Source organism: Magnolia sinica, chromosome 1 (genome assembly GCF_029962835.1).
Source record: "Magnolia sinica isolate HGM2019 chromosome 1, MsV1, whole genome shotgun sequence".
Taxonomy (NCBI): domain Eukaryota; kingdom Viridiplantae; phylum Streptophyta; class Magnoliopsida; order Magnoliales; family Magnoliaceae; genus Magnolia; species Magnolia sinica.
In genome coordinates, this window is record NC_080573.1 from 247326 (window position 1) to 262432 (window position 15107).

Consider the following 15107-nt stretch of genomic DNA (forward strand, 5'->3'; position numbering starts at 1 on the left):
AAGAGATTCGAAACGGGACGGCAGACAATTTCAAGCTTTTTCAAGATTCTATTAAACGTCCTGCGTGGCTTACCTGTACAAGACGTGGCAATCTCCTCCTCTGTTTCAGGCCTACTCATCGAATGGTGCAGAACAGCACGAGCCCATCGCGATACGGAGCGGAATCTCTTCGAGTTTCATATTTGTCTTGAACAAGTAACCCGACTTTCAGCATAATATTACAATACTGCCGGTCATTCCCGGAAAAATTGGAGGTCCTTGAAATCGATTTAACTGCAATCGTGATACCAGAGTTCCTGTGGCCTAATCTCACGCGGATTGCCTGGTGACGCTGCCAGTAGCAAGATAGCTATTAGACTGTGTACTTTGGGCCCCACCATAATGTATAATGTATGCATTTAATCCATATTGTCTCTCTATTTTTTCAGACCAATCTATGGAATGAGCAAAAAAATCACCAAAACCAATGGCAGTTGCCTATTCGCTCCGAAAATGTCTTTTGCCTTTTATTATTAGGCGGAAAAACGGAGGGAAAGAAATTCGTTTTGCCTGTGTCGCGATTAAGAATCTCCAGCATGTGTCCCCCCGTTGGGACATATGATGAGATGGTCCATTGATTTGGACTGTCCGTTTTATCCGTCATCACATAACCTATCTTCAAATATCCACTTTTTATCTACGATCTTGATCCTTGATCTTTTATCTTAATTAGAGCCACTGAAAGTTTCATTTCATCGTTTTAAATTCATCCGATAATAGTGACAGTAAAACCAGATATTTCTAACATAAATATTATACTAAATAAACCAGAATTTTAACGGATCTGATCACTAGATAATTTCATAGCGTGGGCCCAATGGTGCGACACACGCCGGCTAGTCCGAGTCACGACGTAGGCAAACGAGCGCGAGAGGACAGAGACGAAGGTCTAAAAGGCATATGAAACCGATAAGAGAGAGAGAGAGAGAGAGAGAGAGAGAGAGAGAGACCGCTTTTCGATCGTTGCTATATATAGAATTCTGGGAGAGGGGGAGAGATGTGGGACATCTGGTGCTTTCATTCCTAGCTTGTTCGGGATTTCCAGCCTCCTCGTTTCTCCCTTTCTCTTCAAGGAGACGATTCGAGGTAAGAAAATCCTCAAATCCGTCTCTCAATCTCTTCAATTTCCTTTGAAAATCGGCTCTATCAAATTCTGATTCTCTGTTTTCGTTGATCGTTTTCATGGAATTCTGATCGTATTAATCGAATTAGGGTTCTTCCATCAGGAGATTTAGTTTTTTCCGTTTTTTGGCCTTTGCGTTTGTAGGCTGGTCCCGGGATTTGAAATCTACGGTTTGAAGCTGAAATTCCTGGGAATTGGGTTCGATCAAGGAGAAGAGGGAAGAAACGAGGGGGATCTTTCAATGGGGGTGATGTCAAGCCCATGTGTGGGAGAATGTGCTTCTGTTGCCCTGCATTGCGAGCCAGGTCGAGGCAGCCAGTGAAGCGGTACAAGAAGATTCTTAGGGTTATCTTCCCTCGATCGCAGGTGAGATCCTCTGTTTGTTCTTCTCTGGTTCATTTTGGTGTGTTTGGTTTCTGATTAGAATTTTTGTCTGGTGTTCCCAGTTTGAAATTGGTATTGTTGGCAGTGACTTTTGCATGAATAATTGTTAATGCCTCATCGCTGATGAAATTTAGCGAAAGGGAGTCCAAATGTGGTATGCCATTGCTGAGAACAGAAGTATATAACCAAGCATCGACGTCCTATGTGAAATGTTATGATTTAGCTCGTTATGTGACGGAGCATATAAAACTTACGGAGCTAGTTTCTTGTGAAGAATTGCCATTGAAAGTGGGATCTCATAAAGACATTGATTTCCTAGTTCCTAAATTCAAGCTTTCATTTGGTGAATAATTTACTTTTCTGATTACAAGCAACGCCTTGACAACATGAATCTTTTCTGTTTGTCCATTAATATGTCAACAAATTGTACATGTCACGAGAAATTCAACATCTCCGAAGGCACATGAATTGCAGCGGTGAGTGGGAATTCACTTTGTTAAATTTTCAGTAAAAGCATGTAGTGAAAACTATTTTAATCATTCAACCATCTTTTCATCGTCTATCTAAATGAATGACCTAACATTCATGTGCTGTTGCACATGATGATTAGAGCACGGTGATTGACCAAGGGGCCGGGAATCACCCCAAAGAGGCAAAAGGGTAGAAGGAAATGGTAACTTGCTTCAGGATATTCTGCATGGAGATTGGTGAGATTAGGAATATGTCACCTTGTCAAACCTCGCTCTAAGGGATTCATCAGCTTAGGTCAAGCCTTAGTTGTAGGTTGTGCCTTTGGGTGAGGTAGCTTTTTGTTTTTAGTGGTGGATGGCCTTTTTAGGCTTAGGTGTGAGTTGTCGAAGGTTGCAGAGATCTTGATGATTGGCTAGCTATCTCCCTTGCTATGGTAATTCATTCTAAAAAAGGCTTAGTTCTCCACACACACACACACACAAAAAAAAAAAAAAAAGAAAGAGAAAAAAAGAAGAAGAATAAAAAAGAGGAAAACTTAACAAAGGCTCACTTGAAGCTAGTCGGCACTAGAGGTTGCTTGCTCTTGAGCAGCCAGTGGCCTTTGACTTGGTACTACTTATCCAACTATTGGTTGACCTTTAGCTAGTCAACAAATTATGTTTTGGCTACCTTCCTACAATTAACACTCTTGATATTCTAACAACGGATCTTTGCCACATATGCTGCATTCAAATCCATGATGCTTATGCTTTTCAACTTAAGCTCAAACCCTCCAAATAATTGAATATTGATAGAAGCACATGGATGTGAGTTTCTCACTCATTCGTGCAATAGCACTTGCAGCAATGGAAGTGTCATCAAGGCCACCCTAACACTGCAATGAGAAAACACCACAAGTATAGTGTAAAGTTACACTATGGCAACAAAGTGGGAAAGCATCAATTGCTACGTCTTACTCAGTTGATCCTTCGAATGGATTGCAGCTGGAGAGGCTACCGTTGAATGTATATCAGGCTGATAGTTCTCAAAATCTAATGAAATCTTCAAGAGGTCTCACATGCCAATGGAACTTATATTTCCTTTGATCGTCCAATATTGGACTTTCATACTTAGTCCATAACTAGTGATTATGTTTCTCGTGAGAAGTCTCCGGTTAACTTTTATGATCCATTTGGAGAGTGGAGCGTGTGTTGCAGTAGGGGAAGTCAAGAATTACTAGTCATTGGTTACTATCTTTAAAGGATGTTAGTTCCTTTGAACAGTCATTGTGTATGTATTTCGGTTGTTAGTCTGATGCAGTTCACGTGAGCTCCTCTGATCTAGAGGGCTGAGATTAAGCGGAAGGGCCAAAACGGGATCATCTCTATTTTGGTGGGATTTTTGGTTCTTTTTAATTCCGATACCACTTGATGTAGGAGTGGGCATGCTGAATCCATGGCGCAGCCTCCCATGGTGAGGAATCCAAATTCAACGAGCTTCTCCAGTACGAACTGTCAGAAATCCTCCAAGATCTGGTGATCTGCGAGTTTCCTAAGGGCCCGTTTGGCCGGTCGGATTGGAAGGGACTGGATGGCATTGGAAGGGATTGGAAGTTAAATCCCGGGATTGGCCGGGCCTGCCAATTAGAGTCCGTGATCTGATCCCAATCCCATGGATATTAAGACAATCCACTGACAACACCATTATTACCTTTAAATCCCATCCAATCCACCCTAATCCGTTCAAATTTGCTGGGACGTGTTTGGTTTGAGGGATTGGAAGGGATGGGAAGGTTTAATTCCGGAATTGGCTGGGCATGCCAAACAGACTGGATATAGCAATCTAAGGATAGAGCAATCCCATGGATCCCAAGACAATCCACTGACAAAACCATCATTACCTAGAAAACCATGCCATCCACCCCAGTACCATTCAATCCCTTCCAATCCACCCGGCCAACGGGCAAGAAAAGGAGAATCTCCTTTCCCTCTATTGGGAACAAAATCAATTTTCATTTCAAAATTCCATAATTTTCTTACAATCTCTCAAACATAGCATTTATAGAACAACCATAACTAACTTTTAACTAATCTTGGTGATTAGTGCATAAATCACAACTAATCTCAACTTATCAAAACTAACCCTAACAACCTCATCACTTCCTCACTAAAAACTAACATTTAAAAGAAAATGACCAAAATGACCCCGTTAAAGCTTAAAATTACAAAGAACTTGAAATCCTGTTAAAATACTGTGAGGCCATTTCTCTCAATTTCAGCTTTGAGATAAGTGGGGCACGCGTTGGATTGCAACAGACTCCTTGCTAAAGAGAATGCACCTTTAAACTGTTGTTGTCATCTCCTTTCGTAAAGTCACCATGGTATGGGATAAGACCTTTGATGCTGAATACATTTGTAGGTTAGATTTGAGTTTTGAAATAGAGGTGATTGATGCAGGGCAAATGATTTAATTTTAGCATGCAAGGTGAGAATTATGAAAGAGTCCATAAAGTAATTTAATTAACAAAAGATGCTAATCCATTAAGTAATTAAAAGTAAACAATAGGAAATAAAATTTGATTTAACCTAAATCATATACCCGCCTGTGAGGAAATTATATAAATCAATTAAAACTAGACCTGATGGAAGGATATAACTTCTAATTTAGCAGAGGCATGTTCTACACTCAAGGGACATATTCGTAAGTTTTATGATTAGGGTTAGGAAAGGGAAAATATGAAATTTGAAAAATTAGGATTTATAGAAATTGGGAATTTTGGACTTAGGGTTTTTAGAAATTAAAAAAAAGTAGAAATTTGGGGATCTATGGTTTAGGATAGGATTATGAATGAGAATTTAAGGGGTTTTGATAAGGGAAGTAAGGGAAAATCAAAGGATTGAGCGGTTGTCCATATGGTTAGCATAGGGGCTCGCATGTGTGGGTCGTTGGCTAGGGTTTTTGGGTCCTCAATGGTTGATTTCAGTTGGTGTTAAAATTGGTTGATGAAAAGTTGAAGAAAAAGATTATTTGAATAGTCTTGGATAGAAAGGGAAGAAGAGAGATGAAGTTTTTTTTTTGTGGGAAAATACCTCTTTTGGGTAGAAAGGAAGAGAGAAGGAAGATGATAGATAGAACACTCTCCGTTGAATGAGGAATAGAATCACACTACACACAATCTCTAAATCACATGGAGTATTCTTTAAATCACATGAAGAAGAGAAAACATAAAGCTTTTTTTTTCTTTTTCTTTTCAAAATAATGGCATTATGGCTTCACACACCCATCTTTCTCTTTTATAGTTTTAAAAAAATATTTTACAAAAAGACGCTCTCAGAAAAGATTCTCAATATAAAGACGTTTAATAAATTAAAAATTATTCCTAACCCCTAATCTCAACACAAATATAAGGTATACTAAAAATAATGAAGCATGTAAACAATCTAAACAACTAAACTATTTTGTGGCCCACGGGGGTCCACAATCAAGATTTCCGATAATGATGATCCAACGGGCTGATCATCGTGTCCACCCAATCTAATGGTCTGATGTGTCCATCAAGCTCCTATATGTAGCTCATGTACATCTTTCTAGTGTAGGGTCTTTAAAGATGCATGAACATGCATGTGGGGTCTCCAACATTACTAGGAATGTGAATTGGGCCAAGTGGGCCTCATGTAATAGCCGTCTAACAATAAGCAGTGCTCAGAGTATCAGTATCGCTACAAGTTGCCGGCCGGGGATACAGAAACAATATTGATATCGATACAGAAACAATATTGATATCGCCAATAATATTGCTGATAATTGGAAATGCGGGGAAACATGGGAAAAATGGTTGAATATTCAATGAAACTTCAGGAGATGTTAAAATGGACATATTTGCATATTTAGAAATAAAAAATTGCAAAAAGAATACATACATAATATCGAGTCCAATCATCCCATCTGGCCTATTTAAAAGCATGTGTTGTTGTAAGAAATTAGTCCAACCATCCCATCCAGCTTGTTTAACCATCCAAACATTCATCGATAATGCAAAATATCAACAACGCATGATATTTCACCACGAAATCATCAATAATTGAAAATGAAATGAAAGATTGTGGTCTCGATATCACCCCATGTTGCGATATCGATAATATCGAGATCTTATCAATGTTATCAATGACAAAATGAACACTACATACAACCATGTACTCATGAAAAAAATTAAAATAAAAATTTACTATTGAAATATTGTTGATACACTTATGATACAAGCATTACCTAGAATTTACATAATCAAAAATATTGGTGATGCATTGACGATGTTGATGCATTATCAATTCATGCGACACCTAGAATTTACATAGTTAAAAATATTGGCGATTACAATAGCGATATTGATATGTTGGCAATACTTAGCGATACATTGCTAATACCTGAAATTTCTGATACTACCAATGTTATCGGTATCGCTACCAGTGATAGTTGTATCTTTGGGTCTTTGTTGTTTCTGGGTGTCTAGACATATGGCGATCGGCCCCATAACAAAGGCCTCTGCCATTCTCTGGGATATAATACAACATTTTGCCTTTGAATCTCCAAAAATCTGTCACCCATTGGGTCATGAAAGGTGAGGTATAAATGTCACTCGATGACTGCCCCTCCTGGTTAAAAAGAACTTGCCCTCGAGACTTGGTGGATGGGCAACTTCCAAATGCCGCTTGTGTTATTTAAGCTTCCAACATAATTAGCAATATCATAGTCAACACCAACCCTAGGGAGGCCATATGAAGATTCATCACCAATTACCTTTCGCACTTTGATATGACACTGATGTTTTTGTGAACAACATCGAGTGGATTGAAAATGTGGAGAAGACATTCACCTTCCTCTTATATAGGTTGGGGTGTCATTTTGACACTCATTAGCATAAATGAATGTCTTATGTTGTTATAACACATCGCATCCACTTCTCCCAGCTAATAGAAAATGAAGAGGGCATATCTTAGTGGAGTTTACTAGCATACGTTAGCTTATGTCACAACTGGTCCACTCTCAATGGTAACCCATCCTTCCTTCATGGGGCCTTGTGGTTGAATCTTACTTGTTGTGGACAAGTGTATTACGATTACAACTTGAACATGACCCTTGTCAAAGCATAGGGTTCCCATAGATAAAGGCTTGCGACCAAATCATTTGCAAGGACTATAGCTTCATCGTCTTCAGTTTCTCCTTTGGCATGTCCAATGTCATGCTCTTATTCCTTGTTGAAGATGCCCATAAAAAATGGGAAGCCTTTCTGGCTTGGATTGCTCTAGCAATAGAAGGCTCTTGTGACACACCAAAATCTCATAGTTGTTACCATAAACTACCTCATCTTTTACATCATCGTCATAACAATAATAAATTGGATCTCTAAAGGCTCTTGGCGACTTGATCAACTCTGCATCAAAGATCGGGTCTCCTATGATGTTTTGAGACTTGACCAATTCCACTTTTTCATAACAATATACACTAGCTCTAAATCTTGATAATCAAGATCTCCAAATTTAAATCCATTCTCCATCACTTGTTTCCTTTTGTCTTGTTGTATGGGTTTCTTGTGACAAGCAATGTTCATATGCACCTACTCACACCACACTAGAAGCACTTGAGAGAGCAAATTTGTTGTCACCTCATGGTGCTAGAGTTGCTTGCATATCACCTTGTCAACGCCAATCGATCTCGAATATTCTTGGATCATACATGTGTCACCTTCATCAGAAATCAAACCATCCGGGCTATCTTGTGCAACCCTAGAACCCGCTCAACCAAGTTGAGGTTCCACCATAGAGGCTTGGTGAATTGCTTTGATAACCAACCATTAGGGTTGCACATTGTTGAAATGAAAGAATACATCTATGATAAAATGGTGCATCTTTAGCCACATGGCGATCTTGGGCTGCCCTTGCTCTTTTGCATAGGGTGGATTTGTTTCCATGACGTCAATGCTTAGCCCTTGAATTGGGTTGTCAATATCTTCAGAAGATGTTTTCTCTAGAATTTTCATAGGATTCTATATCCGTTCTATCATATCAAGCCATTCTTCAAAGTCTCCGACATCGATTGTATTTGAATTTTGGGATGTCATCCTCTTCGATCTTGATTCCAACCATGCTTCTGTTCTTAAAGTGTGGTGTTAATTACTTTAGTTGTTGTCATAGAGAATTAGAGATTCAATCCATTGTTTATTGCCTCGGGTTCGGGTCTTCCACAGCCCAGAACTTAGGGTATCGAAGAACTTATGACCGATAGGTTGATGAGGAGGGGGTGTGTTGGGAGAGGTTCTTGACAGATTATTGGTTGGAAATTAATTAACTGAATTGGGTTATAGGGGTTTTGTCGCGGTTGTTGTTATAAGTGTCTTGAATCTTGATATGGTTATTATTATTATTATTTTTTGTTAGCTTGTTAGTACACCCACCTTAATATGGTTATGATTAGGTAGAGAATGGCCAAAATAAGGTTGAAATGGATGATGATACCTTGGAACGAGCAAGATATCATTTCAAAGTTTAACAGATTCGACGAGCAAGACACAAATCCAACAAATTTTTGACACTTGTGGACAAACTTGCACTAGCAATCGATCAAAAACCCGAAGAAGGAATTGGTATCTGATACCAATTGATGCAGGAGGGGTTCTTTAATTTGAATAATAGTTCTTTGTTATAGTTCTACCAAACTCTTTTCTGTCTGAATGCATCCAAAACGACTCGCTTTCTAGATGATCCCTCTAGAGGAGGGGGATTCTAACAAATTCTTCTAGTTACTTCGTTCTCTATGCTAATTTCCACACCAAATCTTCCATATTAGCGAACTTTTGGAACCTATTGTGCTAACACCCACATTACTACAAGTAGATGATAAGAAAAATGCACATTATGATACCCTTGTACCAATGCAAACATTAGCCTTGGCACTATGGTAGAAGCGGATTGCAAACAAGATTTGGTAGTTGGTTTTTGACTTGATGTTTCTTATTTAGTTGGAAGATTGGGACTTATGATACGTAAATGTCACGCCCCAGACTCGGTAACCGGACTCACCAGGAACCTGATGGCCGGTTCTGGCCGCAACAGCCTCCGTAGTGTCCCATTCTCGGCTCCTGAGGCAAGTTCCGATCCTATGATCTTACAAGGAAGATTTCTATAACAGTATAATCATTTCCAATACGAGTATACTCAAGATCACAGCAAGTACATCTGAGAATAATAAGGGGCACATATCACAAAATCCACTAAGAATTTGAACTTTTACAAGCTTATATCAGGTCCGAAAGGACATACATAAGATAATAGGCAAAGAGGAAAAAGTCAACAACACTGGAGTCCTCATGCTCAACTCTACTCCACGCTCTGCTGCTACAACGCCTGCTTAGAGTCTCCTGTACTCATTAATTGTGCATAAGCTTATAGAAGCTTAAAGGGTGGTGAAAGTGTATGACAATGGTGCACAGAAGAATAGCAGGAGGTACAAGAAGAGAAACATGCTCAATGAGAATATAACTAACATTACCAAGGCTTATCATGAATACGCTACAATGAGTACTGGGCGCCATACCAAGGCAATGCATGAAGGGGCTTATGTAGCTAATGCTAATGTAATGCAAGTAATGTCAGTGCTCATATCTAAATCACATATCAAGTACATTTTCATCATAAGAAAATCACCGAGGTCCATTACACTGCTGGATGACTGCCGCTCTACAGACCCCACACAGTTAAACGAGCGTAAGAGACCTCACTACCTGCCTGTGGACAATCAATTACCAGCAAGGCCTGATGGTAGCGGACCCATTCACGAGCTAGTTAGACTTAGCCTAGCAATGCCTCCTTACATCAGGCAAGTAAGGCCACACCCCTATCCAACCGACTACACGACAGTGGGAGTCACGACCTTATGGTATAAGGTCCTCGTACGCTCATATATTCCACCCAGTCACAGTGTTGGAGCAGATCCTTGGTACCATGGAAGTTTTGGAAATTTCACCCATGGGCATCCTATGCACCCGGTATGCTCAAGTAACATTTTTGATGTCCAAACATGGTCATCTACGATGTATCTGTGGAGGCTACAGCCCTATGAAGTAAGGGTGATAATGCTCATATGTTATGCAATGCCAGATGCATGAATCACACAATCAACCATGCATCAATTCCAAGCATCTAACGTGCTCAAGAGGGAATACTACGTCCCTTGGAGAAGGTAACATGCAATGCCCGATGATACAATATGACTACATACACAGTGTCATCCAAGCATACAATGATATACATGGGTCATGAGGATGAATTTAATCACACTATATGGCGATATACAATGTATATTAATTCCTCTTATCCAAGAAGGGACCAAGACTAGGTACTTAGACAATATCTTTAAGGAATCCAACTTCTAGTGGGGCCCCATTTATCTGGGGTAGCCCACGAGACTAAGTATACAAGCTACGGGTCCAAGTAATATAGAAATAAGCTTAGCAAGAGTCTAAGATGAGTATCTAATCACTCTTAAATACAACCGGGCCTAAATGGATCTATAATAGGGACATTTAACCATCATTTCTCAAAAAGGCATATCAACTATGAACTATATGGATAGAAGGCCCAAGGCCTATATTTAAGATAAAAATAAAGGTAACCACATACATATATTCCTCATAATAGGCCATAAAAAGATATAATACCACTTTTAACAATGTGGGCTCCAAGAGGGGAATTAAGGCCAATGGCTCAATTCCCAATGATCATAGAATCCATGCACTAAGTTGGACTCGGTGGGCAGCCCACGTACACAATATACGGCCCAAAAATAAGTTTAAGTTTAGATGAAATAGGCCCCACTACATCAGCCTAATAACTAGCAATTTAAGTGAGCAACTAAGGGCCCAATAATATTCTTATCTTAACCCACAAGTCCATCAAAATGGTGAAAGTCAGCCCAATATATGGCTGGGCCAAGCTGGGACGTCCCAACCCACTCTGGGCCCATAGGATGCCCCAAAAATCTGATCTAAGATGGGGTCCTTATATAATTACTAAAAATGACCCAAAAGAATGCACTGATTAAGCCCAAAGATTATAAGAACACATAAGCATGCAACATGCACACAAGTTCTCAATATGGTGGGCCCCACGGCCAAATAAAGTTTTAACCATAAAATTGTACATTTAAGGCCATTTGATAAACTTTTAGCTCGTTTGACTTCCTTGACCTGCTAAGGTCTAGAAATTTGTTGACTATGTGGAAATAATCTCATGAAGGCCAACTATACTCACTAGGGGATTCCACCAGATGGAGAGTGTGTATATATCATGAAAAGATCAAGTGGGCCTGTTACTGGATTGTGAGTCCAGCAGCAACCCAAGGTAGAGAGTGCTTCCATGATCGAGCGATCCAAGGCTTGAATGGCCTGGACTAACATACGTTGAGGTAGGCTCCACATACATCCATATTTAGCCTCAAATGAATGGCCTAGGGTCTATGATGGGCCTTTAACCATCCATAGAGAAACCCATGGGCATATCTTAGGATCACCCAGGAGGACATCCAACCTCAACTGGTTTCCAAGAGGTAGTCTGCCACTACTCGAGCATGAAATAAGGCCCAAGGCCTAAGCAATCCATGGCCTAGTGGGCCATGCACTAAGCCCAATACTTAGGTAGCATGGTGGGCCCTTAAGTAAAGTTTGGGCCAAACCATAAGGGCCATAAATCCATCATTGTGGTGGGCCTAATGGGCAGCTCAGTAGTTCAACCATATGGGCAAATTTCACACTTAACACAAGTGAGTTGGGCCTCTCATCTTAGCCTAAGTACAGGGTTAATTTGGTGGGCAACCAAGGGCCCAACTTCTTGCATATTATTGCCCTTAAGTCCATCACAATAGATAGGAGAGTATAGGCCCAAGATCAATGGGCCTATCTAAAAGGACTTAGTCCATAAGGCCTAATTACCAACATAAATAGGGCGGCCATATATATTAAATCACATAATGGGCCCTAAGGAAATAGCCCAAAAACAAAAGTCATCCAATTCTTACATTATGGCGGACTTAGAGGGCAGCCCATAAACCCAAGAATACACATGGGCAAGGCCTAAACCGACAGTGTGGGCCTTGTTACATCAGCCCAAAGACTTAGCAAGGCCCTCCACAAAATGCATCAATGTGGGCCTTGCAAGTCAGCCCATAATTAAGCACTTCATGAGGGCATCAAGGCCCATTAATACACATGATCAGCTTATAGACAGCTCATTGGGCCCATAAATCAATAAGGTCAGCCCTTACACAATCTTGGGCTCAAGGAAGAGGTTTCCAGCTCATTGGGCCTATAAAACTACCTAAAAATCTGGTTAAGGCTAGCCCACAATATCACTACAAATGTGGGCCTTAAGAGGCACTAATTATGCCCAAAAATGTCTAAGGAAAGAAGGCAAAGAGTGTGTCCAACACTCCCTTAAATTTGGTGGGCCACAACAGCTCCAAAACAATCAACCATTCAGCAATTTTGGGCCCCTTGCTGGAATTTCAACCCACCCATTTCCTGGGCCTGCTGGAGTCCAGAAATTTATTTAATCTAAATGGGCTACTGACTCGTGATGGCCTACATATATCACAGTGGGCCCCACCAAATAAGAAGGGGGATATACAACACTTACTTTAAGTGAGCTATGCCGTTGGAATGCAGGCCCAACAACCCAAGGTAGGGGCGTCCTATGGTGGTTAGTCCTATGGGCCTGGTATTTGGCCCAAAACTGATCTAAATTGCAGGCCACACCACAGTCGATATACAAGCCCGATGGCCCTAAAAAGTTACAGGATGGTCCTTCCATGGGTGGGCCACACCTCCACAAAATTTTGTAATTTTTAGATAACTAAAAGTATTTTAATTAATTTAAATAATACAGTCTATCCAGAAAATCGGACTGACCTGGACATCCCAACGTGGTGGACCGGTCCAGCCCTTGCCAAGATGTGCACAGGGGTCCATTGGCCCTAAAATTTGGTAGGTGGGTCCTACCATGGTGGGTCACCTCTCTGTAAATTTTCATAATTTTTAGACACTTAAAATTATTTTAATAAATTTTGAAATTACAATCTGTTTAGGGTGGAATGTTGCTGGAAATGTAACTGTCCTAAATTTGGGCTATCCAAATGGGTGGGTTCTGGGCCTCCAAAATTCTTGAAATTTGGACACAAGGTCTCTCATCAAGCCTACAACAAGGTGGGACCCAGAAAGATGGTCCACCTTTTAATAAAATATTTTTAAAATTTTATTTTTATGAAACTATGCTACTGGACTGCACAACAAAAATTTCTGGCAGTCCACTATGTTGGCCCACCCTTTTTGGATGCCCAAATGGGATCCATTGGCCCTAAAAATTTTCAGGTAGGTCCTAGCATGGGTAGGACACCTCTCTGAAAAATTTTATAATTTTTGAGGTAATATAAGTATTTTATTTAATTCATATAAATTATGGACAGCAAGGTTACAGAAATAATTCTTGCTGAAACAATGCGGTTGCCCCTGACTTGTGCACCCCATTAGAGTGAGCCCAGGTCTGCCAAATTTTGGGAAAATATAGGGCCAACATCCTTGTACAAGTACACAACAAGGTGGGATCTACAAAGGTGGCTCACCATTTCAAAAATAAGCTGATATTTATGTTTTTACAGCAAGCAGAGTGGCTGGACAGTCCAGAAAATCTGGACCGTCTAGCCTCCTTGGCCCACCCTTTTGGATGATCAAACAGGGATGGATGAAGGTGAAACTTAACATGCTTCTAGGTGGGGTCCACACCTCTAGAAATAATCTAACAATGGAGGTAAAATAGCCCTCAAATCAGTCCATAATCCATGCCAAAAACAACCCAGAAACATTCTAGAATTTTTCTGGATAGCAAGGTAAGTCTGAAAATAACTGAACATAACTACTGAGTAAAGGAGGAAATACCCCATAAAATTGTGTTATGGTCCACCTTAGTGGGCCCTACAAACATCCAGGCCATACCCCCTTCATAAAACTCATTGCATGTGACCAATACGGGGCAAATGGGATGCCAACGTCCATAGAATGGACAGCAATGAGTGTCCACCTTGCTTGGATGGTCTGGATATTCCAGGGCCACTAAGTGGGCCACACACATCAAGAATTAAGAATAAAATAATGAGAAAATAAAAAAAATCTAGCCACATGAGAGGAAAATGACATGCATCAAGGAAAATGCCATGATGGGGTCCATGGAGAATGGCCCTACCCATGGAACATACATGCAAAGAAATGGGCCATTGGCCTCAATCATGGAGACATGGGGGACCTCCATCATCACTTGATGAGTCCCACAAGTCTCTAAAGATGAGATGAAGGAGGATTTAAGAGCACCCACCTTGATGGATCTTCAAGATTCTTCAACCACCATATTCCTCAAGCTTCAAAGAAGAAGATTCTATGGTGAGGATGAGATTTAGAGGGTTGGGATGGGATAGATGGAGCATGCAATGGGTTGAGATGGGGTGGAAGCCATGGACCTTAGCTTGCTAGAAATGAGAAGAAAGAGAGGGAAGGAGAGAGATAAGGATTATTTTAGAAAAGAGAACTCATAATTGCTAGGCTAGGCTAGGCAATCATGGTAGCTTGCATAGGAAGTAGTGCACTAGGGTAGGGTCCACATGGGGAAACTTGTAAGCCAGGTGGGTCCCACCAAAATACAAATCATCGGTCCAAATAATGTGCGGCCTACAACTTTTGATGAACACGTTGGATTTATGCACGAGACGCGGAGTTGGAACCGCGGTGACGATGCGGTCGCAATGGCATAGGTCTTGGGTCGATCCGAGTTGGGTTTACGTGACCGAACTCAAGGATGATCGCAAATACTATCTAAGGGTCGCGGGTCGTCGAAATTTGATCGGTAGGACAGCGGGACCAAAATTAATGAGATGCATACTCACACACACACATGCACACATGCGAACTCGGGTCGGATCTCACATAAAGTTGCTTTATGTAGAAGGTGTCTATCAGCTGATTTAGTAGGTTGGTCTTCAACTATAGGTCATGTACAATGTTTATGGAGATGTATGAGGA